General features: G+C 51.4%; 1 long non-coding RNA gene across 1 annotated transcript in view; it reads left to right on the top strand.

The window, feature by feature from the left end:
* Positions 1-1,224: 1,224 nt before the first annotated feature.
* LOC119620864 (uncharacterized) overlaps positions 1,225-26,086 on the top strand; it is an 83,640-nt gene continuing 58,778 nt past the window's right edge. Inside the window, exon 1 of the long non-coding RNA XR_012092423.1 lies at positions 1,225-1,319. This is a non-coding gene — a long non-coding RNA (uncharacterized lncRNA). The remainder of the gene's footprint in view (positions 1,320-26,086) is intronic.

Here is a 26,086-nt window from a genome sequence, read left to right as displayed (position 1 = left end):
CTGGCGCGCCCGCGTCGTGGACCCAGACTCGGGTCCCTCCTGGAGAGCCGCTTCCACATTGCAGGGCAGGGGAAACCCAGAGCCCGCGCCGCGGCGCCGCTGACGTCCCGGAGTCCCCGCTTCCTGGTCCTTCTCGTCCGCGGAGGTCTGCGGGGAGGGCCTGGGACCCATTTTAGTTTTCGGTTTTCTCACGAGCCGAAAGGCAACAGCACATGCGAGCGCAGGAAACCCATTTTTAAAATCTCCCAGCGGAAACGCGAGGGGCTGCCGGACCGCCTCGGAGACGCCAGGCGGGAACCCAGAGCACTCCTTCCGCGTCCGGCATTGCAGCAGCCAGGACCCCGCCCACGCCGCGCGGGGCACGAGGCGACAGGAGGCGCGTGGGGACCCGGCCGTTTCTTCCTCGACATGCTGGGGGGCGGCGTGGGGCGGAGTTGAAGGGCGGGGGGCCACTTAGGAAGTGATCGCGCTGTACCCACGCTTCGGAGGGGAAGCCCGGCCGGGTCCTACAGCTCAGAGGCAGAACGACTCCCGAGGGTCCTCCAGGCGACCCCCTCTGTCAGGCTCAATTTAAAACATAAACCGGAGGGGGTGGAAAGCTCACTATCTTCCGGATGGAGGTTCCTACCGCCATGTCCCTTCCTCCTCCGCCCCACCCGGCAAGGACCCGGGGGCTGCCTTGCTGGCTCATGCCGCCCCGCAGGTACCCCTGCCGCTGCCGGGCACGGGCTTCTCCCCAGTTCTCCCCATCGCTTCCCCGCTCTTCTCCCTGGTTCTTCCCATCGCTCCTCCACCTTTCCCCGCGTCCTCCCGTCGCTTCCCCCCTCTTCTGCCCCATCCCCCAAATCCCCTTCGCCTTGTTCTCCTCGGCTCCGTCCGCCCCTCCCTCGCCGCCGGGAGGGAGGTGCGCACCTTGAGCATCCTCGCCTCTGGTCAGCACTCCGACTGCCTTGCCGGCCCCGGAGAGGTGCTCCAGGAACTTCCGCAAGGAGCCCTTAGGGGCCTGGGAGTCGTCAGTGTCCATGGCGAGGAGGTCGAGAGGAGCCGCTAGTCCCGGTGCGCAGTAGGCAATGTGGACCCTGCCCGCGCCCGCGGGAGTCGGAACTGCTGCCCCGCCCCGCCCCAGGGCCAATGGGCGGTGACGGGCGGGGCCCGAGCGCACGGGAGGGGCTGCGGGAGCGGGGGCGTGGCTAGGTGCAGGGAAAGGGGCAGGTGCGGGCGGGGTGCGGGAGTGGGCAGGAGCACCTACGCCGGGGTCGTCGTAGGTGGGGGCCGTGCTAGCGGTGAGGTGGGCCGCAGACGTGGGGATAGCGCCACAGGTAGGCGGGGTCCCTGCGGGTGGGGCCGCGTCTCTGGTGCTCGAGACTCGCGGGTGGGCTGGAAGGCTCTGGTTGGGGACTTCAGAGATGCCCGGAGTGCCACAGGTGGGGGCAGGGAAAGCGTCCGGGGGAGGGGAGACCACAGGGGGGCGGGGGTCACATCGTTTGGGGGGCGCGCCAGGGTGGGGCGGGATAGAACGCGGGGAGCATCTCCCGGGCCGGGTGAGGGAGACCTTGAGTGGGCGCGAACGTCTGGGCGGGGGGAAGCCCTGCACTTGCGGGGAGCGCCGATGGCGGGGCGGGGTGGAATTGGGGCGTGGAGACCCCACCTGGATGCGGAAGTTCGCAGCAGGCCCGGCCGCTCCGGCGGTTGTTGGCGCAGAGCCCCGCTGCGCGCACAGCTTCTAGTTGCCGGCAGGATTCCTCCTGGGGCTGCGCTGGGAGCCTCCGGGCGCGGCTTCCTCGACCTTCGCCCCCAGGTATTCTCTGTAGTCTGAGGTCGGGAAGGACGAACGGAGAGTAGATCCTCCAGGTGGTGGGAAAAACTGAGCGCGGCGGGCTTAGCTATGACGAAGCTGCGATTTCCCGGGCCCACGGGGGCTGTGGCGTCCACTCGGTTCCTGCTAATCCCACTGTATTATAAGGTGGGGAGAGTCAGCTTGCATAGTGAAACCAAAGAGAGCTGCGAGATGGAGAGTGAGAGTGAGAAACCAAGAGAGTGAGACACACACACACACACACACACACACAAACACACAGAGAGAGAGAGGGAAAGAGAGGGAGAGTGAGAGAGACAGAGAGAGAGACAGAAAAAGTCAGAGAAGCAGAGACACAGAGAGACATAGAAAGATAGAGAAAGATGAGGGGAAGAGAGAAACAGAGACACACAGAGTCTTAAAAAGAGACACAGAGAGACAGAGCAACCAGGAGAGAGACACAGAGAGGGAGAAACAGAGACAATTTAAACCAAAAGAGAAAAACAGACCAGAAAAGAAAAACAACTAGTAGAGCTCGGAACTGCGAAGGTGGCATCATTCCGTTAGTCTCGGGTTTTGCTTCCTGGGTTTGTGACATGGTCAGAGTCCTTGTCTTTGATTTCCTAACACAAGTTGCTAAAGTTGGAAGTGAGTGTGAAATTGAGTTAGTCTAGCTTTATTCTTTCACGGATGAGAAGTGAATTATCTTCAGCAAGGTGGGTGCAGGCGTGGTCCCCGGGGGTCACTGTGGTGAACAGGCTGCCCTTGTGGGCAGCCAAGTTCGTCATCACTGGGACAGAGCCCAGGACACTTCCCTGGCTGGCCAGCCTTTTCCTAGAACCCCACACATTGCAAATGATGGAGTCCAGATCTATACCATAAAGAAACGAGGGTGGTTACAGAAAGCACCACGATCTCAGCTGAGTGGCTCTGAGCACCCCAACGTTGGGGCACCTCGGTACAGGTTGGGGCAGCTCAGGCTGTGCCCAGCAGGGAGGCCGGCCCGATCAAGCTGCGGTCTCCACCCTGAGAGTGTGGGCTCCTTCCCACAGCGCGGGTTAAAGCATCGTGTGTCCACCTGTGCAGTGACTGGTCCCAGTGGCCCTGGAGGGCTGAAACCCTGGGTCCCGCCACTGGTCCAGGGCATCCGTTTCCCCTTCCTGCAGTTCCTGTGTCTGTGTGTCCAGGGGGCTCTGATCCGTGTCTTAGGACCATGGCTGAGGGGACAAGTTCACCCGCTTTGGAGCTGGCCCGGATCTTGGTTCTGTGGATCCTCGCTGTGTGGCTCTGGAGCAGTTCTGTCCTCAGGAGATGGATCTTCACAGCCGCCTCTTGGGGCCATGAGGAGAATTAATAGGACGACCCCCGGGTAGCTGCTCAAAGCCCTGTGTGGGGCCACCCCTGTGTCTCCACCAGTTCCTTTGCTCTGTGCTCCCCCCCACTGTCACATCGCCAGCCTTTATTTCCTTTTCCTTGGACCCAGACAGCGAATGCTCCGCTGGTCTTGGCAGCCCCTTCTCTAGTCTGTCCTCACATCACTTCCTGACGGACAGCCCTGACTAGCCATCAACGTGACCAAAACCCCACAAAATAGAACCCAACTTTCCTATTAAGCTGTACAGAGCTGTCCCAGCCCCACTTCCCACAGGCTGGCCTCATTCGCCATGGGATCCATGGTTCTCACCTGGGGCTGGGGGTGCCCCTGGCATCTGGTGGGGAGTGTCAGGGATGTCCCTCCAGGCCCAGTACAGTCCCCCAGCTGGTGGCCAGCAGACAGCAGCACCCAACCTGATGTCCCTGTGGCTTCTGGTTCCCCGAGGCTGGCTGTGCTTTGCTGCCTCTACATGCTCTCAGACGGGTGCCCTCTCTCCACCTTCACTGGTTAGCAGTGTTCCATCCATTAGAGCTCAAAGCACTGCCTCCCGGCAATGCAGCCCCTTCTCCTGGCCTGCCGTCTGCCTGTGCCCCGCGGTCTGTACCGTGTCCTCACGGACCGATCAGAGCGAGGCTCCCAGGAATGGAGAGGTTCCTGCTTGTGTCTGCTTGTGTCTCTGTCCCGCCTTCTCTGGACCTGGCACCGTGGCCTTTGCCGACAGAGGTCTTGGGTTGATTGTCAGTGAAGCAGACAATCTATATGGCTCTAAATGGCTGTGAACATGCTTGATTGGGTTATTTTTAAAATAATTGTATATGTAAACATTTGAGTGTGACACAGGTGGATTTTTGGGCGAATGGTCTTGTTCTTCAGGGAGTAACCACAGGCCCATCCACAAGGACCATTTCCAGCTAATTTATGGAACGCTGTTCTACCTGGTTAATTTTCAACGTTATCTCAGCCTGAGAGGTAGGTCAGCATGTGACGAAGTTCACTGGTTTGAATCCTAATCTGCTCCTTATGAGCTGCACCTTCCACGCCTTCGTTTCTTCCTTGGTTAGGTAGGGAAGGTATGAGCTACCTCAGAGTTGTGAGTGAGGCCTGCATCGAGTGACCGCATTAAAGTGACAAGGACTGCACCCGGAGTGTTGATATTTAAAGACCTTTAAACATCGCGATGCCGCATTTTGGTACCCAGGTAAAACAGCAAAGTTATTTCAGATGCAGACACAGACCCTCGGTGAGGCGGGGGGCTGATGGCAGGAGGTGGACCACCGACCCTGTAACGAGGGCGTGGTCTGTTCGAGGCTGAACGAAGTGCACATCATTGCATGTACCACGGAGGTCCCTCTCGTGAAGTCCTGGAAGGGTCCATGTGGCTGAGCCGTGTGGTCTGTCCATGACGTCCGGTAGGAGCAGAGCTTTCGGGTGCAGCCTTGCTCTTGTGCGCACAGCCCTCAACGGTCTCAAAAGTCTGAGGCTTAAAGCAGGCTTGGGGTTTCCTTACACCTCCTAGACATCTAATTTGCCTGGCAAACATGTTTTTCTTGGGTGTAAAGGTGAAGGAGTGGGTGATTCTGGTGAAAGTGTACTAATTACTGCACTTCTGGGTCAGTGGCGCTTGGTTGAAGACACTATCTGCCCTGGATGGACATCTCTGGGGTGGTGAGAACCGGTGGCTGGATGTCGCGGGGTTGCCAAGAAGATGCCAATTTTTTCCTTTTTCCTCAGTAACAACACCCTACTTTGTTTAGGGAAGCAGCACACCCAGCTGAAAATCCAATTCTCTTGCACGGCAGAGCGGCTGGTGACACAGGTCCAGATGCTGGGATGCTGATGGGGGGTCCTGGAGTGGGAGGTGTCAGGAGGCTTTCCCGACCCACAGCAGCCCTGGGCCCTTGTCCGGCCTTCTTGTCTGGGGCATGACACCAGGAAGGAAAGCAGCTTCGGGGGCCCGAGGGCCAGAAGGCAGAGTCCTGGCGTGTGAGGCAGGCCTGGGCCAGGCTCCTCGGAGGATGTCACAGACCTGCTGCCCATGCAAGGACCACCCACCTCTGAGCCCCACGCAGATTTTCCTCCGTAGCCAAGTGAAATCCTGGTACGGCGAGTGAGGCAGTCAGAGGCACCTTTTGTGGAAGGAGGACAAAGCTGGAGAGAAAGAGGTTTTCCTAAAGGCACAAGGCGCTGATTCTGCGTTAGGGATAATTCCTAGGAGTGTGGTTGCTGGTGGGTGGAAAACTGTAGCCAGAGAATAAGTGGGAGTGGCACTTGCTGGTATTTAACTGATTCGTTCACGAATGGTCCAAACAGTTCCAGAGAAAAGAACATTTCGGACACAGAAGTTTTCACCCTGCCTGACAATCAGCCTGACCGTGGGCTGTTCCATCCTTCCTGGGCGACACTGAGAGGGTCTCAGGCCCTTCCGGCCCTGTGCTGGCATTTCCCCAGAGTGTGTGCCCCATCCCGAATAGGCTGGAATGCCTCTGGGTGCAGCTGAGCCTCTTGAAAAGGGAAGAGACATGTGATGTGCTCTGGCTGAACAGGAAAATGAGGGAGGACAGGGAGAGGGGCCTGGAGGTGAGGAGGATGGTGAGCAACACTGGGGACAGAGGACGTAGGGTAACACCAGGGACAGGGGGATGGAGGGTAACGCCGGGGACAGGGGCATGGAGGGTAATGCCGGGGACAGGGGATGGAGGGTAACACCACTTCTCCAGGTGCCTTTGGGGGATGCTGCCGCCTCTCGCACCCCAGAGTGAAGTCAACAGGATTCTGTCCCGTGGAGCCCCACAGCCTGGCAGCTGGGATTGTCGCAGTATGAACCACTGTTCACTAGCTCTGCACCCTGGGACAGGCTCCCTGGTGTTTCCACCCTGGTTTCCCATCTGGACAGTGGGACCCTGATGTCCCCGTCCCAGCTGCGCCCAGAGCCCTGGACTCCAGCGTGTCGTCGGCACTCATTAGCGTTTCTCTTGTTGTGGTCCGTGGATGAAGTGGCTCTCTCTTTGTGTGTTCACAGCCCTCCTGCTCACTTTACCTTCTGGGAACACTTTTTACATAGCTTCGTATGTGGGGAGGACTCGAGTGATTAATTGAATGTTTCATCAGGTGCAGTTCTTCTGTTTCCCAGTTTTGACACAACATTTGGTGAAATTTCCAGGGACTCCTGTGGTCAGCCTCACGGTTTCACTCTGTCACTTTCTAATGCAGTATTCTTTGGGAGTCTTTTCAATTAAGCGCCATCATTTAAAAATAAGTTTTATAATATGCAGTTTCAGGTTAATTCTTTACCTTTGGGTCTCAGGCAGTAGCTACCTACCTGTGAGTAGTCACAAAGGTTCACGCAGTTTTCTCTAGCCGTCCCTGGCTCGTAGCTCAGCAGATCCCTTCAGATGAGTCAGCCAGCTGTGTACCTGCATGTTCAGGATACTTGTCAGGGGCCTTCCTCAGAGCAAGACCGACGCTTACCTCATCCTTGGGACTTTGGAGCCCGCCCTGGAGAGACTCCAGCCACATCCTAAGGGGCCGTCCGGGTCCCACAGGCTGGTGGGAGTGACTTCTGAGCCACTCCAGACCACACTTTGTGTTCCTACACCCCACAAAGCCACTTAAAGTGCCGTGTTCTGGTGCTGTGTGCCTCACCAGTGTGCCACACAAGCCTGCACGGGGATCTGAGCGGGCGCTGCCTTCCTCAGGCTATGCTTGAGTTTTGGGGCAACTGGAGCACTCGTGGCTGTGATTCTCGCCACTGTCTGGGCTTCCCTAGAGGGTCTCACCCGCAGCCTGAGGACCACATCGGCAGCCACCGAGGAGCCGCCAGGTGCGGCCTTGGTCCCACTCAGTGCTTCTCGACTTTGGTGAGAGAGGAGACAGCAAAACTTCAGCTGGGAGCCCCAGGCCTTCTCTGCTTGGGGCCCTGGGACTGACATAGCACAGATCCTGCCATCCACGTGCTGGGGGCCCCGCCGTGCGGCTCCCTCCTCTGGTTAGGGACTGCACCCTTGGGCTGTGCACCTCCTGGTTCTCACACTCAGGGGCCCAGGGAGGGTGGTGGATGAAGAGAGAAGGAGAAGGGTGGCAGTTTGAGCCCAATTGTGTTGGCTTCGTCTTCCGCCTCTTGTCCCTAAGTACATTGGCAAAGTTTTCCAGATGAAAACTCAGAAGGGATTTTTAATGACTGGAATCTGTGAATTCCATGGAAGCCAAGTCTGTCCACCTCTTTCACCCGCCTCATTTCTCCCCGTTGGGGCTGATTTTGGCAGCGTTCATAGGGGCAGGGACGGAAGGGGTGGGGGTCAGCCGTTGGCCCTGTGTCCCTCCCCTCCTCCCCTCAGCGCCACAGCATTTCGGTGTCATCCCCTTCCGTGCACGCGTCCTCATGAAAACCAGGTGCGGCTGGAAGGAGATGCCTGTGCCCACTCCCGTGACCTTCCCGGCCACCCTGGCTGCAGCGGCCTCTCGGCAGGCATCTTTCTGGTACTGCCTCCGTGCCCCTCCTATCACCTGACGCTCGTGTTCCTGAATCTTCACGCGTGTGCTCTGTGCAGCCACCTCACGGGTTCCCTGGGAACGGAGACAGTGTCTCACGCCGGTCAGAATGCTCTTCTCTGTCCACTGAATAGTCCAACACAGAATCATTCCTCTGTGATTATTTATGCTTTGTTATGTAGAACTGGAATAAAGAAAAAGTGAATTTAGACATTACAGCCATCAGGTTGAAGCTTAGTAATTGCATTAGGGAATTAAATGGAAGCATTTGAGCTTCTCGAGTTCTAATTCCACATCTTCGTATCCCCATCACCCCATACCCAGTGTCTAACACAGCTCTTGGTCTAGGAGTTTCTTGATAAATGCTTACTGAATTGAACTGTACTGAGCTTAACATTCCCACCCAGAGTTAGAAGCCAGTCCCTGAACAAATTGCATTTAGAATATGAGTTTGACGTTACTGTGGTAAGGGGTATCCTACACGTCATAATTCCTAGTCAATGTCGGGTATTTAGTCAAATAGACTCAAGTATAGAGAAGCATAGGCCCATCTGGCAAAAGGGCAAGGCACGGTGCTTTAGGTCCAGGTCCCCAATATCAACTATGAAAATAAAACGTCAACTCCAATGACAGCCCTGTCCTAAGCTGGTCACTGTTTACGCTAACAATTATAAACAGCTCGAACTTACTGTCCTGAGAGGCAACGTACCCTCCATTCTCTCTGCAGTGTAGCTGCCTTGGTGGATGGAACATGCCCCTCCTCCCTCCCTCTCCCTATCCCTCCCTCCCCCCTCCTCTCTCCTTCCCTCTCCCCTCCTCTCTCCCTCCTTCCCCTCTCCTTCTTCCTATCTTCTCTCACCTTTCTCCCCCCACCTTCTCTCCTGGACAAGGGGTAGAAGAGAGGAGACCTCTGGAATCTTCTGCTTCATCCAAGCAGCTTGGGGGCAGCATCAACAGCTGCAATTTGGCTGCCCCAGCAGGTGCCTCAGGGCAGCCTTTCTAATGGGAATCCTAGAATCGTGTCTTTCCTTAATGTGTCCTAAAGGCTGGAGGACATGAAGTGAAACAATGCTCCATGCTCAGTCCTGTGATTTTGTGTAATTATTGGACTTACTTTGAAATTAAACTAAATGATACCCAAGGTAGAGCATGAAAAAAAAAGAAAAAACAGGCTATGGTGTTTGAAAAACAAACAAAACCGTTTGGTTTGTTGGTTTGTTCTTAGACCTTCACAGGCTCCTAGGTCACACGTTTCAGTTTCTCAGCAAGTGACATTCTCTGCAGAAGCTGTGTCAGTCTCTTGTTTGATGATGTCAGCCACAGCAGAAAGAAGCACTCCGTAGGCCCCGTGCTCAGCACCTTGGCGTGAGCTCCTGCCATCTTTCGTTCATGCTCATCACAGCTCTGTGCAGTGGGCATCCTCCTGATCCCTGTGGGAGGATGGAGGATGGAGGCGGAAGGGTGAGTGATGGCAGGATCACATGAGGGGTCTCTCCCGAGGTAGGGAGGGGAACCGGCCCAGGACCTTAGTGCCCATCGAATCCTTCCTCCTCCTCCTCTGCCTCTCTGTGACTGTTTGACTCAGGCTGCAGGGACGGACATGAGTATGTGCAGAGCCTGTGTGCACCCCTGGGAATGTGTGCTCATATTGGCAGGGAGGGATGTGAGGTTGTACAGAGCGTGTGTGCATACCTTGGCGGTGTATGCTGGCGTTGGCAGGGACAGATGTGAGCACGTATGGAATGTGTGTGCACACCTTGGGGATGTGTGCTGGCATTGGTAGGGACAGATGTGTACAGAGCGTGTGTACACACCTCGGGGTGTATGCTGTTGTTGGCATGGACAGATGTGAGCGTGTACAGAGCGTGTGTGCACACCTCGGGGTGTGTGCTGGTGTTGATAGGGACAGATGTGTACAGAGCGTGTGTGCACACCTGGGGGTGTGTGCTTATGTTGCTTTGTAACCGGCAAATACGTGGCCCGTTGCGTCGGGCGGCCCTGCGCCCATGCTGAGTCCGTCAGTGGCCCTCGGGTTGGGGTCTCCGTCTGCCCAGACAGCACTCGAGTGGCTTGAGGTTTCAGATTCTTCCTCTACGGATACTTGGGCCTGCTCAGGACCAAACATCAGAACCAGCCAACTGCAAACTACAAGAACGTTCAAATGCATCTTCAGTAGGAAAAACAAAAGCAATTGGAAAAATTTTCCAACGTGACCCCGTGGTTAAGCCGTTAGATACTCCAGCCAACAGATTGAGTCACTTTAAAATTCACACCAATTAAAATGGTTGTGAGAGTTGCAGACCTTTACCGCTAAACCTTGAAATAATTGAAGCATTCTGCTCCACTTGCTTACAAACTAGGGTTGGGGATACCTTTCAGTCCAAAGTAGCAACCTTCTAAATCCAGCTTAGATGCGAGGCTCCCACTGACACAGGAAGAGACAGTGGCCCTTGATTATTCTCCTGTGTTCAGATACTGTGTCATTTCCTTTTTTTTTTTTTTTTGTATACTGATCATCATTTCTGCTTTTCCAATTCAAACTAAAGAGAGTTTAGTTCTGTTTTGGAGAAGCTGTGGTTAGTGGTTTCTTTTCATGGTTTGCTTAATCTCTTAAGTCTGGTGCTTACATTACCCAAATAGACTTTTCTTTAGTACCACAGTGCCATAACCAGGGCTTCTCCCTCCATATCTGCTCCCCAGGAGGCTTCCTAGGAATGGGAGCTGGAGATCCAGCCCCTCTCCATGTGCCGTTTTCTTTGAGTCCAAGGCAGGTTTGGCTCAGAGAAGAAAAGAGGCCTCCGGGTTAGCTGCCTCTGACTGCTTGCTTGTGAAATGTTTAATGATAAGGCGACTTCAAAACTAATTTACACATTGATAGTTGTAGCTTGAAGTATCACCGCAGTCATAAGAACAAGAAACACTCCCATAAAGTAGATAAGCAGAAAAAAAGCCATAGAAGTTTAATAGAGCACAAATAAAATGGTGTTGTAAGAATGTACAGTGGGAAATGCTCTCAGTCCAGCCAGATCCAGCTGTGACGTCAGTCCAGCTGTGGTGTCCTCCTGTAAAAACATTCAGCCACATGTGGCCCTGATTGCAATCACTAGTCTGAATTTTGATCCAGAAAGTTCTTGGGGGCCGATGCTGGGACTGTTCCAGCAGTTGAGTCTGATTGGGCGTCACGGTGGTGATGTGCTTATCGCAGACAGCTGGGCTGAGTGGTGGCCACCCGTGCACTCGCCACGTGCAGCCGTTATTCTGGTGATGGGGTTGCATGCGGTGCGGCTTGTCCACCTGGGCTATTAAAGTACAGGGAACCCAACCGCGGGCGGGTGCCTCCCGACATGGGAGCTGTCTTTTTTATCCAGGTCCCTCTGGCGCTGCAGACCCCTGCCGCCAGTCTGAGCTCACAAGGAGGTACCGGAGGGCTCTGCTGGGGCATGGAGGTCCCTGAGCAGGTGGTCACTTATTGCTTGTGGAGTGGTCCGTGGCCTGTGAGTTTATTCTCGGGGTTTGTGTGGGCGAGGTTAACCAGTTCACAGCTGGGCACTTACCCCTTACACAGGTGACACTAGTTAAAGTGGAATCTATATTAGCTCACACAGGCGTGTCTGAGGAACTGGGAGGGTGGGGAGGTTTGGCCCTAGCACTAGAGCCTGGGCTCCTGACATTCTGCGTCTTCCTGTTGGGGGGCCGTCAGGGCCGCTGTGAGTCCTGAAGACAGTAGGTGCCATATGGACCAGGGGATGCAGAAGCCTCTAGAGGCTGTGGGGGGCAAGGAGACTGTCGCTTACCCAGAGCCAGCCCTGCCGACACCTCGACGTTAGATGGTGGGAACTGTTTTGGACTCCAGCTTCCAGAAATGTGAGAAAATAAGTCAGTGTTTAGGGTGCTAAATTTGGGGTGATTTAGTGGAGAAATAGAAAACTAGCCCACAAAGGTGCACGCATTGAAATGTGCTCTCTCCAGGTGTTCACAGTGGTGTGAAGGGGATGGCATCAGCGTTCTGGGAACTGTGCAGTTTCACTGAAGGAAGGGGGTTCGCCACTCCTTTCCTCATGTAACTGAAGGTATGTATGCCTGCGACACTGCCCAGGAGACAGGGACTGGAATTCTGACTTTATTTCTTATGGGAACTAAGCCACAGTCAGAACACAGTGAGGGCTGAAATGAGCTTCCTACAGCCTGAACTGGGAAGAGGAATCGCAAGTAGCTTGTTTTTTTCTACACAGACCTGTCCTTTCAGGTTTTGTTAAGTTCTGGAAAAAGGGAGAAGCCAGGCACACCTCAGCGAGGGACAGTGTTTCTGGAGGTGGCACGGCTTCAGCCTTAATGTGGCCGTGTGGTTGGGAGGCTCAGAAACTGCCCTCCAAGGGCACTCATCTGTTCCTTATTGCAGTAATACTTCGTTTACAGAAATCCACAGAAATTACAGTGCGGGAGGCCTCTGGTCTGGATGGGTTTGTGTGGACCGAGGTCACGGGGTGTTGTCCCAAGTGCTTATCCTGATCTGGCAGAGGCTCTGTTTCCAAATAATTATTCTTCAGTTTCAGAGCCTATACCTGAGTGATAGTCTTTTAACTTTGTTGCATAAAAGTAAAGTATGTCTTGAGGGTCTAAAAACCTATTTAGTAGTCATGGCTTTAAACTCATACATGGGGCTTTGGGATGGAGTGAAAACCACTGTCACCTGCGTGGATGCTGCGTGGTATTTTTAGCGTGGTGGCCTGCTCATGCCTTGAGCTCCATCTGCAGTGTGAGCAACAGCTGTGCATTTGAGAAATGTAGGCAGGTCTGCTTGCTCCTCCAGGGGCCTGCGGGCATCCGGGTGAGGGGCCTGGGATGAGGCCACATCAGTGGGAAGGAGCTTGATTGTGTCAGCAGATATGTCTGCTTCTACAGGCCTGAAAGCCAGCCAGAACCCAGTTTTCCTTTGGTCATCTAATGCCAAAAGAAAAAACCGTTTCTTGGAGATTCTTGTAATTTATATTAATGAACCATTTGACCATAAATAAAATGTTATAAATGCATGAGGCTTTACAATTTGGCAGATGTGTAACTCACATGTCGTTATATCAAACTGTTGAAGATATTTGTTTCACTTGAAGGCTTTTAGCATTTTATGCGCAAACCAAATGCCAGTAGCATTTTGAAGGAGTATTTTGGAATTTTAAACACAGTGGGACAGTGCTGGGTCTCTGGGATGCTGGTGAGGTGGACGTGACCTCAAGCTCTTGGAGCTTGCAAGCAGGATTCCTAAATTGTCACACCTGCAGTGCTGGAAGTCAAAGTGGGTTTCTGTAAATGAGGTATTAGTGCAATAAGGAACAGATAAGTGCCCTTGGAGGGCAGTTTCTGAGCCTCCCAGACACCCCAGGAGGAAGCGGGGTGGGGGGCAGTTACCCACCAGAACCTGGACGGTGGATCGTGTTTGCTGGTGGCCCTGCTTGGCAGGCCATTACGTGCAATAAGAAACAGGTGAGTGCCCTTGAGAGGTTTCTCAGCCCCCTTCAGAACCGCAAGTGGAAGACGCTCCAAGGTGGGGGGTGGGGGTTTGGTTATCCACAGGAGCCTGGTTGGTGCAGCTGGGTTTGCTGGTGGTCCTGCGTGGCAGGTCATTACGTGCAATAAGGTACAGGTGACTGCCCTTGAGGGCGGTTTCTCAGTCTGCTTCGGAACTGCAAGTGGAAGACGCCCCAAAGTGAGGGGAGGCTGGTGGTCGGTTATCCAGTGGGGCCGGGTTTGCTGGTGGCCGCTGCATGGCAGGTCACTGCGTGGAGCGATGGGAGGTGAGTGGAGTGGGAATAGAGGATACACCCTCCACAGCTACTGCTGGCAGTTGGCTCTGGTAGCAGAAGGGGCATAGATAGAGGGATTCCCATCAGGGGCAACACGACTGGGGTCCCACGTGTGGTGGATGCCGAGGTGTGGCTATATGTAATCTCAGTCTGCACAGCCGTCCTGGTGAGTGGGTTCAGTTACCTTCCCATCTCACATTTGAGAAATCTCGGGGGCTCACATCACAGCTAGGTGGGTTGGAACTAATGTCTCAGGCAGGACGTTGGCCCCAGAGCCCAGATCTTACCCGCCCCCACTCTTTTCAGTCCACCCAGCTTGTAGAGAGGGTTGTGTGGTGGTGGGTGGTGGCTGAGAAACCAACACAGTAGAAGTGGGGGAGGAAATAAACCAGGCAGGAGACACAGGCAGTGCTTGGGAGATCTGCACGGGGTGTGGGTGTGGGAGGCACCTCTGGGCCTGTGAACCCCGTTCTGTGCTCCTGGCTTGCCCAACCTTGGCCCTTAGCCACATGCTGCGTGCTTTAGGTGAAATCTCAGTCCCTCATGTGGTGCGGGCATCTTTTCTCCCTGGCTTTGCCTCTCTTTAAATCACGGAGTCTCAGTGGGGATGGCGGGGTGGTTGGTGGTTCACGGAATTTGCCCTCCACTTCCCCATCCTTGTCCTGTCCTGTCTGGCCTGTTACCTGAATCTGTGTCTCTTCAGAGCCTGCAAATGAGTGGAGGCCACGGCAGCCTCTTGCTGACCGACCTCTCAAACTCTCTTATTCATCAGAATCGTGTTAAATGCTGATTCCTAGGCACCCCATTAGACTCTAAGCCTGTCTGGCATGGGTACTTTGGGGAAGGTACAGAAGGTTGCTGGGCTGTTCCAGGAGGGAATTTGCATTTGTAGAATGTCCACTGTGGTCTTTCCAGCATTCTACTTTCCACACACACATGGCATTAAACCTGGAAGATCCCTGGGTGCTGTGCTGGTGAGGAAGCCTCGGCTGGATGAGGGGTTGCTGGGGCTCAGACTTGATTCCTGGGCTGGGGGCTGCGGGCTTATTCTCTTCAGTGGGCCTGCTGATGGGATGCCCTGAGAAGTCCTGCTGTGCGCTCAGGGGAAGGTGCAGAGACAGGCTCAGAAAAGACAGACCATGGATTTAAAAATTCCTACTGGAAAATCTTTTATGAGCAAAGTAATTTGCATCTAACTGAAGACAATCATTGCTTGAATAATTGGTTTGTTGACAAAGTTGGTCCTATGAACAGATTAAAGTTTTCATTCATGCCTTATCTATAATGTAAATAGGAGCTATTACCACAACTTATATTAGCTTTAAATTTCGTATCAGATTGCAGTCCAGATTACAAACGGCTGCTTGATAACCTAATTGATAAAATGGAGGAATTTAGTGCTTGGAACCCAGAGTGAAGGGAACAGAATTGCTTTGGTTTCTCAAAAGCGTGTTGACTGAGTGGTGACCTGGGGTGAAGAGAAGTGGCTAGAGTCATTATACTCGAGGAGATGATCTGCTCCCGCCTTTCTCACCTGTCTTCTGGACAAAACAAAAGGGTGATAAATGGAAAAATTCAGCACTGAGTTCGTCTATACCCTGAGCTTCTCATACGGTCATTAATGGGCTGTATCTGTGAAGCCTCCATACAGGCACAAAGGAATTAGGCTAGAGTAAGGCGGCCGGCGACCTCTGGTGTCTGGACCGCGTGTCATTTCCTAAAGCCCTTTTGGATGAAATGACAGTCGCAATGTCTGTTCGGAGAAGTGTAATCTCACGTATGAGATGCAGATTTTAAATGATGCAGATTTTAAACACCAAAGTCAGGAAGCTTGGTGGGAGTGGCTGTCTTCCAAGTGGTTTTCTGTGCTGCCATGGATGAGGTGTGGATGTGTCATCTGTTGGTGAGATCCACTGGTGAAGGGGCTAAGCAAACCATGGAGGTGGGGGGGTGTGAAGCTGCATCTCTTCTGGCATCCCAAGGAAATACATTTTGTAAAACTTGTGAATTTGACCCTGACCCTAACCCTGAGTGTTGAAGTCTGGTGCAGTGTCTTGAGCCCTCTTCTGCATTGAGGGTGAGTGACTGTAAATGACTGATTCCTCAGTGGTGAAAGTTCAAATTTAGCTTCTCTGAGGAAGCCAGACCTCAGTCACCCGTATCTCCATTGTAAACACTGCGGCCCCTACGCGGGTGGCTGCAAGTATCCAGGCCTTCCTTGGAGAAGCAGCCGTGAGGTGCTTGATGATTTGATAACATTAGCCACCTTCTGTCTTCTGTCTAATCACGGTACAAATGATTCTCCTACAAGGAAATGGATCTGGTTTCTTCCCGATCGTTGGAAGAAGCAGCCCGCCTAGGGACTGCACCGTCCTCTGCACTTTCACAGCGAAGCCTGTGTCCGTCTCCAAGGAGTATCACGTGTGTCGTGGGAGTCGCCTCCTTAATTCTTCCTACTTTAGAGGGCTCGGGTAGCTCTGCCTGTTTCACCCGGGATGAGCAGCGGGTGGTCTCTGGCTGCTGTGGGACCAGGGCTTGTGTTTTACCTGGGGCGAGCAGCAGGTGATCTCTGGCTGCTGTGGGACTAGGGCTTGGGGGTGCATCATCACATCCGGTGGCCTGTCCAGGTGGGCATCATTGTCTTTTGCCTGTTGCCTGAGGGAGCTGTGATGCCATGGGGGTCATGCTTGTCAGGGCCAACCCAGTTCTTCCCGTGTACACCTCTCCTGCTGGAGTGCCTTTCCTTATGATGACTTGTTGAATTAACATGGAGAATGCAGAGAGGCTCTGGGCCTCTCTCTCCCGTTCTTACTCCCTGGAGCTGTGAGGCCCAACAAGGGAGCCCATAGCCAGGGGCTTCTTTAAATTTAATTAGAATAAAGATTTGATTACATAGCTAAACACATTTGAAAAGAACTTCACAGATTAAATTCCAGATTCAACCCTTCAGGCCCAGTGGCCACGTTTTGGGGCTCAGCAGGTGTAGGTGGCTGTTGTCTTTCTGTGTTGGCTGAGCAGATTGGGGCGTTTCCAGTTCAGCAGGCAACTCTCTTGCATGGCTCTGCCTGTGGTGAGGGCACCTAGGCTGGAGAGCCTCGTGGGAATCCCTTAGGCCTCTGGCTGCAGCCAGGCTGCATGGTTCCTGTGCCCCAGGTCCTCTGCAGACCCAGATGGATCCCACCACAGAGCCAGCACTGCTAGACTTGGGTACGGTGTGCAGACAGCAGAGGGTCACATCCGGGCCTTGCAGGGGATGGGGTGACTGGCCTCCTTGGCCAGGCTCCTGTCTCCGAGTCTTCAGGGGAAATGCATCTACCATCCACCATCCACACCGTGCACCAGAGGAAAACTGCAGGCTTCTCTGTGGATGGTGAATTGAGATCATGCAGAGTGACTAGGTTTGGGCTTCTGACCAGCGTGGAACCTGATACCTTTAGGTGGAACCTGACATGCCTCCATGTGTACAATGCAAAGAGAAGGCAGCATTGTCAGCTTGAATCCAGATGTGCTCCCGTTTTGAGGTGGAAGGTTCTGGGAGTATTGGCCATTGGTGATTGTGCTGCCATGGAGGACTTTGAATGCAGGCACTGGTTTGGGATAACCCTGGTTTCCTGGTCCTGTATGTGGGCATCCCTGAATATCCCGGACTGGAGGAAGGCAGGACAGATGGGAGGGTGACAAGAGGTTTCAGGTGTTTCCAGCTTTGGGGACTGATGCCATCAGATGGCCGAGATCAGGATGGTGGTGGCCAGGGACCAAAGCAGGGGTGCGTGGAAATGCCATGTTCCTCAGAGCATGGGGAGGACCTCTTGAACTCTATTCCTGGGCAACAGTTCTTCCATTCTCAGGAATCTGTGCCATTGTAATTGAGTAGCAAATTCTGTAGTTGCTCTAATTACTTACTGTTAAGTCCCCATCCCAATTACCATAAATTAGCAACAGTGATAACAGTTTGCCTGGTCAAACCTTACCAAGAAAAACCAGTGGACCTAGTTTTAGTTGCCTCCAGTTCCCTCCAAATCAGATTCCTTAGCGGCTTGTGTCCCCACACTTGCTGCAATTCCTCCTGGGCCTGGCAGGCACATTCCAGACATTCACATCTCCGCTCAGATGCAGGCGTGCGCATTATTTATAGAAAATCGCAATGCGCTGTGATCGGCTTGAGCTGACGTTCTCTAGGTGGGAGGTGGAGGTTCAAAAGTTCTAATGGGATGAAATTAGAAATACAAATTTTAAAAATTCACGTGTTATGAACTCTGTTCAGTGATTTTCTCTGAAATGAGAGACTATTTGCAGATGAGGCAGTCAGCCTGCAGCTCTCCTTAGATCTGTCCTAGACCTCGATGCTGTCCTTTGCCCTCTTCCTGGGTGTGGGGTGCTCTGCTTGAAGCAAAACCAAAGGAAAGAACGTGGTCTGCATCACTACTGCAGCCAGCTCAACGCGTACACCCACTAGGAGGGGGGTTTGATCACTTAACATTTTAAATGCATTTAACATTAAACCAGCAAGTCAGCCAGTGCTTTCTGTAAGCAAGCTGCCTGGCTCATGGGAACCTGGCACTTGACTTTTTGGAAGAGAGTACTTGCTTCTGTGGAGTGTCAATATTTGTCTCATTTCTTGAGACTGCTCAAAGTGATGAATGTGAGTAAATTAGGACCTTTTTTTTTGTAAATTGGGCCACAGAGCCCTCTAGGCACAGTGAGGGGAGTAAACGGCTGTGAAAGATGCCGCCTGATGTGAGCCATGGCCAGGCACTTTGGAACCCGGGATCCCATCTCCAGCCTTTCAAAGGACACAGAGGAATATAAAATGCAGATGGGAGTTCATAATTTGGGCATCTCTGTTCTTTTGAAATCAAAGTGCAAAGAAAAAGTTTTGCCTTGAGGTCTTAACCCATATTTGCTTTTCTCCTGTGGTTTTAAAATTTTCTTAACTGCTTTTTTCTCCCCTGACCCTTAGGGAACTTCTATCTTCATATCTTCTTAAAAGATATGGTTAAATTCAACACTGAAATTTAAAAACATGCTTTCATATTTTTCTTGAAACTGATGTATCTGACATTGGTGAAGAACTAACTGGGAGTATTGGTTTATTTTTATTTTTTTGAGACAGTCTTGCTGTGTTGCCCAGGCTGGAATGCAGTGGCACGATCTTGGCTCACTGCAGCCTCACCTCTTGGTTCACGCCATTCTCCTGCCTCAGCCTCCTGAGTAACTGGGATTATAAGTGCCTGCCACCATGGCTGGTTCATTTTTGTATTATTAGAGATGGGGTTTCAACATGTTGGCCAGGCTGGTCTTGAACTCCTGACCTCAGGTGATTCGCTCACCTTGGCCTCCCAAAGTGCTGGGATTACAGGCTCGAGCCACCACACTCGGCCTGGGATATTCTTGATTATAACTGTAACATATCCCTTTAATAAAAACAAAACAGAACAACAACAACAACAACAAAACAGCTGTCTGAAAAGTCTCGAAATTAAAGAGCTCACTTGGACAGGGATTTGGACACCAGTTGAATGGCCCAGCACACCATAGTTACATGGGCCACTCGGCCTGTTAGATCCTTAGGGTATTTGAAGTCATGTGGATATTTGCATTTCTGCCTCTGGATATCGTGTTAGTATTCGGCTAGCGTTTGAGGTCCAGGCTCAGATCCGGGAAAACAAGAGCTCCTGCCCTCACGGCACTTCTCTTCCATGTGTGTGTGTGAGGAAAATAGAAAGCACGAGATATTTTTTTCAATGAGCTGGGAAGATGGAAAAACAAACTTAAGATGTTTACTTGTTCAGAAGAAGGGAAGTACAAGGAACACTCAGCTTTGCTGCTGCTGAAGGAGGCCCCTGGTGGAGGCTGTTTCAGAGGTGGGGTTTCTCTGAGAAAGGTGGTAAGAGGCAAATAGGATGCCCCATCTGGTTTGCCAGAGATGGGGAGAGTTAGTATCCCCAAAACGGCTTCAGCATTCTGGCAAAGCTTTGGAAAACCAGCTAGGGTGTGGGACCTTGTTGGCCGCTGGGTAGAAGGAAAACATTGCTGGTCCTGAGGACTGTACTGTTCTTCCACTGCTATAAAGAACTACCTGAGGCTGGGTAATAAGGAAAAAAAGGTTTAATCGGCATACAGTTCTGTGGGTTGTACAGGCTTCTACATCTGGGGAAACTTACAATCAGAGTGGAAGGTGAAGGGGAGGCCGGCATGTCTTCACATGGCTGGAAGGGGAGAGAGAGTGAAGGGGAAGGTGCCATGCACCTCCTAACAACCAGATCTCAGAACTATCATGAGGACAGCACTTGGGGGATTGTCCTAAAGCATTAGAAACCACCCCCATGAGTCAATCACCTCCCACCAGGGCTCACCTCCAACAGAGGGTTAGAGTTCAGCATGAGATTTGGGTGGGGACACACAGCCACACCATGTCAGGCTTCCCATTCTTCTCCTGCACGTGCTTTGCCAATGATTCTGTCATTGGTTTTTGTCTCTGTTGATACATAATATTTTATTTTGTATCTGAAAAATACATATTTTCAGAGTGCATGTGATACCTTGATTCACCCCTATATTGATGAAATCTGTGTACTTGGGATGTCTTTCACTTTAAATATTTTCTTTTCCTTGTGCTGGTTATGTTAAGTTATTCTCTCCTAGCTGTTTTGAAATACACAGTAGATGACCCACTGCCACCCCCCTGCTGATATATCAATAGTAGGTCTCGTGTTCCCATTAGGCTGTGTGTTTGTGCCCGTTACCAGCCTCTGCCCATCCTGCTTATGAGTGGGCTCTGCTGGGCCCTGTTGACCACCTACTCTTGGCCTCCACGAGATCTGTTCTCAGCTCCTGCTTATGAGTGAGAACATGCGCCGTTTCCTTGCTTGGCTCGTTTGCTTAACGTAATGTCCTCTAACTCCATCCATGCTGCCGCGGATGACAGGGCTCTCTGCTGTGTGGTGGAGTATTGCTCCTGTGTATGTTCGGGCCACATTCCCTTCATCCACTGTTGACGGGCACTCAGGTGATTCCAGACCTTGGCTACTGTGGATGGGAGCTGAGAGCAGTCACTGGCTTTATATTCGGGGGACGTGAGCCACTTTGATGTTCTCAAGCAGCCATTCCCCAAAGCCCTCCGTAGAATGCTGCATTCGTTTGTACCCATGGCTTCTTCCACTAGGATGAACAGCTGGGAAGGGGCTTTGAGTGAATGCTTGGGTTTCTGTCTTTAATTGGTACCCAGCTACACTGGCCAAGCAGGGGTCCCAGTGACCCTGGACACTACCTCACATAAGGTCCAAAGATGCAGTTAGGTTCTTTTTTTTTAACTTAAAAAAAAAATGCTTTTGACCTGGTTAAGCTATAGCATTATCAGTTAGAGTTTTTCTATATTGGAAAGGTGTATGTTTTATTTTCTAAGAAAGAAAGAAATCCTGTTAAATACTCTAACCACAGATTAAATCGTGTCAAGGAAAGAGGTACTATTTTGGGGGAAAATTACCCCTTCATGTCAAAGATCAAGGAGATGACTTACATTGTTTAATTGAGTTAATTATGAAATCTTAAGTGGTTTTAAGAAGATGAGCTGTGGATGCTGCAAGACATGAGACTGATACTGATTTAATGTTAGTCAGCCCTGACAGAATGTGGGTAATATTTAAAGCTTGCTCCAGTATTGCTTGATAGATTGTAAGTTAATGTAAAGATCTGTTTGACACTTTTATTTTACAAAATATTATTGAGAAAAAGTTTGACAGCCAAGGAATGGCCTTCAACCAATTTCTTCCTAATTTCTATCACCAGAAAATTTTGTCCTGTTAATTCCAGAATTTACTTTTGGAAAGTTCCCATAAGGAGAGCAGAGGTATTGGTGGTTGAATGGTGACTTGAATTTAGGTTAGGATCGTTAAATATTTCATAGTCATGTTTGTCTTGGTGGTTTTAGCAATTTTATATTAAACTTAGAACTGTGAGTCAAACCAAATGTGTTCTTTTGCTTTTGTGATACTCCTTTGTATGACTATACTGGTAAAGAATGATAAAATGTGTATTGGGTATTTTTTCTATGTAGATATTAGGATTTTTAGGGGAACAAATTAATCATTCTTCTAATGTACACTGTGCTGTGTGTTGGGTCCTTTGTATATTAGTTGAATCACTATAATGAGGACCACTTGAAAGTCTGTTTCTATACCAGATCTTTTATATGTTGACTTGTGTTATGCAAAATCCTTCATCCTCTAAGAAGACTAAGCAATGGGTTGGAGGAGAGATTTAATCACCCATTAGGTCTATTCCGAATGCCCAGAATTGAATGCAAGTACTAATTATGTTTTTGAAGTGAGGTGTGTGTGTGTGTGTGTGTGTGTGGTGGACTTCTTTTTAGGTCATGGGAGGGAGGTAAAGCAAAGATGAGATTTGCTGATGAACATTTGTGCATATGCTAGTGGAGAAGTCATATGACTTGACTGCACCTGCGTACTCTGATTTTGGTTTCGTTAGTGTCCGTAGCCACAAGCCTCAGCCGCCTCTGGGACCCATCCTGAGGGGCTGTGGTGAGGGTTATTACAGAGTCGTGTGTCTTAGTGAATGGCACAAACGGCCTTGTGGGCCTACTTTGGCTTTGAACCTGTAGATTGTTAAACTAAGTTTAACATTTTGAGGATTATAAATTGTGATTCTTGTCTAAGAGGAGGTTTTTGTTGTCTCTGAAGACAGGAGCCGTAATACAGATGGTCCCTGGCTCCCAAAGGTTACATTTGTGTTTTTTTTCAACCTTGTGATGATGTGAACTAGTCACACTCAGTGCATTGTTTGGCCCAAGATGGGCTGCCTCTGGATGAACCCATTGTAAGTTGAAACTATTATGTCAAATGCACTTTCTATTTAGGATATTTTCAGCTTACGCTGGGTTTATTGGAACAGTTTCATTCCGTGGTAAGTCAGAGAGCATATGTGCTCATAAAAGTAGAGACAATCTCATAGAGACCGTGAGATATAATGTCTCTGATGTTATAGAGATACGATGAAAACAATCAAGTGGGACTTGGAAGCCTTGGAGGGACCCACATGGGCGGTTCCTGGAATGCAATCCTGAGCGCCACTGGCTCTGGATGTGACATCTGTGCCTTCTGCTTAGCCCAGTGTGTGTTATTGGCTGCTCTCGAGGGCAGAGTGGTCCAGCGTTCCTGTGTTTAGGTGTTTGAGCTGCCTTAAGAGGCTAGGTCAATTCTCACTGGTGTCTTCAGGGCTTTAGGCCTTCTGAACAAGCAGGAGGAAGGGCGACTTTGTAGAGCTTTGGAAATCTCAACAGACTTCAGGGCCATCCCCCTTGGCAGGAGAGAGCCCCACTGGAGGTGAGCAGGGTGCCGTGCGGGCCTGTGCTGGGCCCAGGCATGTACGGACGTTGTGAGGGCCACAGGACACAGATCGGTCTTGGTTCACAACCGGTGTCGATGGCCACGCAGCATTTCTGCCAGGTATATGAGTGCGGGGACTTGGGTTTTGGTGTGTGCGTCCTGGTTGCCTAGTTGCTTGGAAGACCCCTATTCAGACCCCAACCTGAGTCACCGTGACGGGCCTCCTGCTTCACACGCCACACGGAAGCCGTGGCGTCGGTCACTGACACCCACCAGCTGTCAGATGTGCGTGTGTATCTTCCTTGGTCTCGTGATGGGTCTTGTTTTGAGGTTATAGTAAACGTTCTTTACGAGGGGTTTTGGATTTTTTATGTTGTTTGCAAGGAGACAGCAGGGAGTGCTTGAGCAGTGAGATCCCCTTTCCAACCAATGCAATTTCAGATCCCAGCAGGTAATTAAGGCAGCGGAGCTATAGGATCACCTTTCCAACCAATGAGAATTCAGATCCCAGCAGGTAATTACGGCAGCGGAGTGGGTGGCAGAACCCTGAACTGTGGCTGTTCCTGGTGTCTTGCCCCGCGGACAGAGCGTGCTGGGGCCTCCGTGGTCCTCTGTGGGGTGAGTGGAGCGCATGAGCTGGGTGCTGCTGGGCCCTGGCTGGCTCCCCAGCCCGGGGTTTATGCAGCACTCGTTAGACAACTTGGAACCCAGAAAGCAGCACGAGGAGAACGGGATTGTGCCTTTCTGGATCGTTGGTGCTTCCCAGTCTCAGACACTGAGCAGGCTCTGAGTGGTCTCGCCGGGAAGACTTGCACAGTCGGCCCCCAGGGTGGAGTGGGGCTGCAGCGGGTCTTGCAGGAGCTGGAAGTGGGGGTGAATGTCTCGCAAGTGGGACCTTTCAAATGGGCCCAGTAGGATGCATCCGTGGAAATGGTGCCACCTAACGCAGGGCTGCGGCTAGCAGGACCTGAAAGGCTGCAGCGGGCTCTGTTTCTGCTCTCTCTCTCGAGTCTCTGCACGGTTTTCCTTGGTTTTTGTCTGTTTGGAGGACTCTTCCCCCTTTCTTGCGCTTACCTACCCTTCTGAGCTTCCTTGTTGAGTATGACAAAGCCCTGAGAACCATTTTTATCGCATAATTGTGTTATCCTGGTGGCTGGATAAATGACCTGCAAATGTGGGTGACTCAGTAGCTCTGAGGGTGTTCAGTATGCAAGACAGAGGTGGGAAGGAAATGTTCAGGCAGGCATCAGAGGATCTGTTCTCTGCTTCACACTGGGGCCTTGGTTTGCTGAGAGTCTTCACACTCAATCCAAAATGGGGATAATGAAGTCTCACGGATTCGGCTTCAGCTGAGAGCTGCCTCCAGCACAGTCTTGTGTGAGTAACAGTTTCTGTGTTTGGTGCGAAGGGCGGGCGTCAGTTGATCTTATTTGTGGTGATGCTTATGGTGGGTTTTCCGTAAGGAATGTAGACTTTATTAGCTTTGGCAAGGGAATCCTGAGTGATAAATTGGAAGAATGTTTCAGGAAATTCTGGAACCTGCAGTGAATCTGGAGTCTGTATGAAATTGAGATTTGGATTCTCACGATTTCCTAATGCTACCCCGAAACCCAGTAGTTGAGACAGTCGTAGAGCTTCAGTTGTGCTGCCCTGGTTCCCCATTTTAAAAGGAACACGTTGCTTTCATCTAGAATGTTCTGAGCTCTGAGTGCTGCCGGCAGAGTGACCAGCTCTCTGCATCAGAGGGGAAGCCAGGGCTGTGCTCAAGGTGTCGCAGCAGCTGGGAGCTGACCCTGGACTTCAGGCACGTGTGATGCTGAGCATTTTCTGTAATTTCCAAGGGTGTAGTGGTCTCCTTGGCCCTTTACAGTCTTCTGAAGCTTTTGATGTGTCTGTACTTTATAGATTTTTCAGAAGTAGACAGCATTTTCCCACACCCTTGGGCTGAGTTTCATCAGAGGCTGGTGTGTGGGAAGCACCACACCCACATTCTGACAGGGAAGACTCTGGTGCCCAACTGAGGTCGGAGTGGAAATTTGTTCTTCCTTCCCTCCAGTCTGGTCCAGCTGCTCCCTGGTTGCAGAAGAAAATCATGCTTATCCAAGTCGTAGGCAAACCCCCGAAGTCAAACATTTGCCTTTTTTCTTTAATAGGCCCATTTAGTTTATAAGGGATGATAGGTAGATAAATGTCTTTTAGGGGAAAATTAATTTCCTTAATTACAGAGAACTTTTTGGATAAAAACTGCAATCAGGAAGCTATTTTGTAACAAGATCTAGTTAAATACTACAGTGGAAAGCTCCTTATATTTGATCTTAAACTTGGGCCCTGTGTGCGTGTCCGCACGCTCGTGCTCATGACGCCAGGCGCAGATGTGAACTACAGGCACAGTACATACTTTCTGGTTGCTTTTTTGAAAGTCTCATTGCTTGGCCTCTCCGACTCAAATGTTGAGTTACGTTGATCCTGTTCAGAATGTTCATCCCTCCGTCTAAGGTCCAGTCGTCTTTCAGGGAGGAACCGTCTTCCTCATCTCTGTCTCCTACAGTATTGTATATTTAATAGTCAAATATTTATAGGTTACGTGGGTACATGGGTGACTGATCTGTTCATTGGGAGGAAAACGATGCCAATTTTCACATCATTATAATGCACTTGTTAAATGATTGTTAGTATAATGAAGTTTCCATGGCAAAAGAGGCTTTGCAGATGTGAGTGTAATGGACAGTGAGATGGGGGAGGACCCTGGGTTGTCCAGGTGGGTGCAGTGTTCTCACATGTGCCTTGATGAGAGGGAGTACGAGGGTCTGCCTCAGAGGAGGAGACCTGAGGACGAGATAGAGGCCAGAGGGCTGTGGGGCTGAGGGCGAGTGTGGGGCAGGGGCCGGAGGGGTGCAGGGCTGAGGCCGGGGCAGTGGTAGGAGGGGTGTGGGGCTGTGAGTCAAGCTGCATGGTGGCCTCTATGAATTGGGAGACTCCAGGCAGGAATACAAGCTACTGACCCCTTGACTTCAGCCCTGGGACTCCTGACTTCCAGGGCTGAGAGGAGGTTTGCATTTGTGGTAATTTGTTGCAGCAGCAATAGGAAGTTAATGCATTGTATCTGTTCTTCACCTCCAAACCTTTGAAAAGTAGCCCTGTTGTATTGGCCTTTTGTGTGCCCTAAATTCTAATGAGACGGTTTGTAGGAAATAATGGACACAAACGATGACAGAACAAAAAGTTGGACACAAGCAGTGTCTTCTGCGGTTCTGTACTTTGGGTCTGTGAAGTTAGATTTCGGTCA

Source organism: Chlorocebus sabaeus, unplaced genomic scaffold, assembly GCF_047675955.1.
Source record: "Chlorocebus sabaeus isolate Y175 unplaced genomic scaffold, mChlSab1.0.hap1 unalloc_scaffold_415, whole genome shotgun sequence".
Lineage (NCBI taxonomy): Eukaryota > Metazoa > Chordata > Mammalia > Primates > Cercopithecidae > Chlorocebus > Chlorocebus sabaeus.
The sequence above is the reverse complement of the archived record's forward strand: the minus strand, read 5'-3'. Positions and strand labels throughout refer to the sequence as shown.